The 4,816-nt window shown below is 30.4% G+C and overlaps 1 pseudogene across 1 annotated transcript; it reads right to left on the reverse strand.

Moving 5' to 3' along the window:
* Positions 1 to 579: 579 nt before the first annotated feature.
* GGTG_20262 lies at positions 580 to 651 on the reverse strand (annotated as a pseudogene). Its single transcript has one exon. The product of its transcript is annotated as a tRNA-OTHER (tRNA).
* Positions 652 to 4,816: the final 4,165 nt, after the last annotated feature.

Raw genomic sequence — 4,816 nt, forward strand, 5'->3', positions numbered from 1 at the left:
TAACCGTCCTCCCGCGTGCAGCCCCTTTTGCAAGGGGCCGACAAGGCCGCGTTCTGCTTGCTTATGGTTGGTTGGTTGGTTGTTTCGTTATGTAATTTGCTAGGGCTTGCCGGGCCCTAATCGTTATCGCTTCGGGGTTCGAACTGCCAATTTTATTTTGCTTGCCCAAGTGGTTTAAAGCACTTGGGAACCCTTCCCTTATTCCCCCCTTTCCTTATCTTTTTGCTTCCTTCCTTTACTGGCCCGCTATCGACGTTCCTTTATTCGGTGTACCACGTGCGTTATTTTTCTTTTGTTTTGTGCCCCAAAGGGCCCCAACCTTTAGTGGCACGTGCAGGGTAGTAACCTTGCCAAGCACGTAAAGGGTGCATTCAAAATCGGATTAATGGTGGTAGCGGACGGGTGCAAAGCGGTGGCGCAAAGGTAAGGGAAGTGGGGGGGCTGCTATCGAAATCGATAAGGTTGTTGTAATTGTATCGGTTGTTTTTCGGCGTTGTTAATATTGGTTGATTTGGCTTATCGGCCTTTATCGAATTTCGATCCTGGCAGGCCAGGGGCTTTAAAAACAAAAAGTCCTTGTGGTTTCGACGGGATTCGAACCCGTGGTTTTGGCGGGACCGGCCTGGTGCGAAGCCACTGCACCACGAGGCCAAATAAATAATACTAATAAAAGTAATAAAATAACAATAAAATTAATAATTAAAAAAAGTAATAAAAAAGTAATAAAAAAGCAATGACTTAAATTAGCTAATTTAGTTACTTAAGTTATTAATTAGTTAAAATAAGTTAAAGTTACCGCCGTAACTTTTTTAGTAAGTTAAAGTTACGGTAGTAACTTATCTTACTAACTTAATTCCCAACCTTAAATACATTAAATATTAACCAAACGACTTTTTTAAAATACATTTTCATTAACCTTTTTTAAATGCTTATATTAATAATTCCGCAAAACATTTTAGCGGCAACGGGCCGTACCAAACCGTAAAAAGTAATGGGCTAAAACCATTTTCCAAACGGTTTATTTAAAGCCGCTATATATCCGGGCGCAACCGTTATTGCAAAATTTGCTAACGCAACAATTGCTACAAGCTATTTTTTAACCCGTTTTAAAAAGGCATTTACGGTAATGCTACTTAAACCAAGCAAAATTACCGAAAAAAAACAAACCGGGAAATAAAAATTTATCGCTTTATTATTGTTAATTTTAAAAGCAATTAAATTAATTATACTATAATAAATTGCTAATAAAGCGAAAGAAAAAGCATTTTTTTAACGGTTAAATGGGCAACCAACGGGTTAAAAGCACGGAATTAACAATTTAAAAAGTAATGGAAATTATTATAATAGCATAAAATTACGGCGTTACCGCGTTGTTGTTATAGCCTAATTTATTCGGAACATTTAATACCGTTAACCATTTCCGGCTGCTAAATACGCTAAAAAAACACGGTTTTCCATTACTAATTATTAAATAAATGCAAAAGTAATTAACAAATAAAATAGCCATTTTGCAATTTAACGGCAATACGTTAAACCCAATTTTAATTTAAATTAAAATCCTTTAAAATTTCCTTTTATCCTTTACTTTATTTATTATATACAATGCATTGTTATACGAAAATTTAAAAAGCATTTTAAGGATTTTCGTTACCGGGTTTGCCAATAATACCAACCCATCAGCAATAAAAAATACCGCAAAAAATATAATTTAATTTTTAAAAATAGCCTGGCTTAAATGCAAAGCGTAAATAATTAAATACGGCATAAAATTTAATAGCGCTAAAATAAAATTTATCCATTTTATTAAAAACGAAAACCCGCCCGTAATTTAATTCGACAATATAACAATTGCTTTTAATTAAACGGCCAAATTTTTCGGGGTTTAACTAAACGCTTGCTTTAATTTTAAAAAATACGTTAAAAAAACGAAAAGCAAATAAAAAAGGCAATAATTAACTTTAACCCTATTTATTTCGTTAACGTAAAAAAATACGTTTGTAAAAAAAAAGGCTTTTTTATAACGTAATTTGCCGCACGGCTTTAATATATAACGCAATAATTTATTACATAAATATACCAGCAATGGGCCGCTTTAAAAGCGCCGCCAAACAATTTTAAAAAAAATAGCGCGCGTATTTAAAAACCATAGCTAAAGCGTACAAATTTATTTTTTTGGCCAATTTTAAAACCGAATATTTTATTCCTTTAATCGATTTATATTTAAACAAAAAAGTATTAAATGCAAAAAAGGGAAAAATTCGGGATAAAAAGCGTAATTTAAACCGGCATCGATAAAATTAAGCAATATTTTTAATAATTAAAAAACCGAAAAAAAAACAAAAATGCCATACCTTTTAAATTTAACGAGCAAAAACCGGTAAGCGCAAAAGTTAAAATTTCCAGGCTTTTTTTAGCTTTAAACCCGGTTTTGCCCCGGCAATACCAATAACATAAATAAAAGCCAAATTAAAAATTAACGCTAAAAAATAAAAATTAGCTAAACGAAAGCGCGCAAAAAAAAAAGGCTCGAAATTAAATAAAACGTTAAATGCAAAAACGCTTGCGTTTTAACGACAAAAGCAAACCCATTCCGGTTTGCATCCCCCGCAAATAAACCCAATTTTAACGGTTTAATGCTAAAAGCATACCAAAAATTTACCAAAACCCAAAACGTTATAACCATTTTATTAAAAATAAAAAATTGAAATTAAAAGCATTTTTGTAAAAACAACCCGTTTTTAATATGCATATACCGCGTTGCCCGTGCAAAATTGGGCAAAAAAACGGCATTTTACTTATTAACCGAATGCTTTTTTTACAATAAATAAAAAGCGGAATTGGGTTGGAAAAATGCGGGTTACCGTAAAGCTTATTTCGAAAAATAACAATAAAAAATAAAAATTAGCACCGGAACCAACGCAAACCAAAATAGCTTTTTTCCCCCCCTTTGTTTTTATTAACCGCACGTTTGGCAATAAAAACGGGCAAATTTAACGATTTTAAAGTGGTAAAAAAAATAAGTAATTAAATACGAAAATACCAAAAAAGCGCATTGCTTTAAATAAATAACCCAACGCCAAACCAATTACCAAACGCAAAAATACCCAAACTATAAATTTATTAAAAAAAAGCTATAAATATACGCTTAGCTATATTTAGCAACATTTAATTGCAAATTTGGAAATAAACCGTTATTTCATATGCTTTAACGCTTACGAATTTTTTCCCGCAACATATCCAGCACCCGGTTAAAATACGCCAAATTATTTTTATTATTAATTTGCGGCATAACCTTTATGCAAATTTACTTATGGAAAATTAAAAAAAAAAATAATAATAAAAGCAATATCGTTACTAACAAAAGGCTAGCATTTACCAATTGCTGGATATGCTTAAAAACAAACTTTTTAACTTTTAAATTATTAATAACTTTTGTAGCATTATTGGTACGGAACAAAGCGTTAAAAGCTTTTAAAGCGTAAAAAGCAAAAGCTTGGGGCATTAATATTATATTGCTAAAAAACACCGTACGAATTCCAAACCGGCGGCATTACCGTTGAAAAAAAAAATTTAATACCGAAAAATATATATATATATATATATATATAAACGGTTAATGCTAAAACCGGCACCCGTTGGTATACCGAATTTGTTAAATCCGTTTTTATTAACGCGTTAAAATGTAAAAACCCCGAAAACCAAAGCGTTGTACGCTTTTTACCAACCGTAAACAAACCGGCATAGCATAAGGAACCAATAAAGCCGACCCAATTTACTAAGCATTTGCAACGGTTACCCAATTTAATATAAAACAAGTTTTTAGCTACGGAAAGCGTTTTGTAATATTTAACGAAAAATCCGGCAATAATACGTGCTTTTTTAATAGCAATAAAGTAAAGCTAAACAAAAATACGTTAACGATATATTAACGATACAACCAGGGTTCGGAATTTAGTCAGTCAGTCAAGTTATTGCCGTAACTGTGACTAACTAATTTAATTACTGCGGTGACTTTAACTTGAAGTAACTAACTAATAACTTGACTTGGGTGACTTAGCCAGTCACTTTAAGTCATTTGGATAAATAATAAAATATATCCATATAAATTAAATTAAATAACTTATTAAATAGGGATTTTAATATATAAATATACAAGCAAATAAATAAGCAAATATATAAGTAAATAAATAAGCAAATAAATAAGCAAATAAATAAATAAGTTAAAAGCAAATAAATAAATAAATAAATAAATAAATAAATAAATAAATAAATAAATAAATAAATAAATAAATAAATAAATAAATAATAAAATATATCCATATAAATTAAATTAAATAATTTATTAAATAGGGATTTTAATATATAAATATACAAGCAAATAAATAAGTAAATAAATAAGCAAATAAATAAATAAATAAAAAACCAAATAATAATAAATAATTAAAAATCCATATCGTTTTCCGTTAAATCCCGTAATATTTCGTAATTCCCGGTATTTTAACGGTTTTGTTAATAATATTATCGGGGGTTTTAACCCCATCGGTAATATCGATTTTTTTATTATCCTTATCGTTTTTATTTTGTAAAACGGAAGGAAATATTCACGCTTTTTTAGCGTAAACGTTATTATTTGGTTGGTTTTAACTATTCCAACCGTTTTGGCGCTTTATTTGGTTGTAAAAACCAGCATTGCGTGTAAGTATGGCCTTTTAATTTGCAATAAGTGCAAATTTTATGCTTTATAATTGCCGGAATATTATGGTTTTTGCCGGCTAATTCGGGGGTTGTTTTAAAATGGATAAAAGCCGTTTAATAT

The sequence above is a fragment of the Gaeumannomyces tritici genome (genome assembly GCF_000145635.1).
Source record: "Gaeumannomyces tritici R3-111a-1 unplaced genomic scaffold supercont2.21, whole genome shotgun sequence".
NCBI lineage: Eukaryota > Fungi > Ascomycota > Sordariomycetes > Magnaporthales > Magnaporthaceae > Gaeumannomyces > Gaeumannomyces tritici.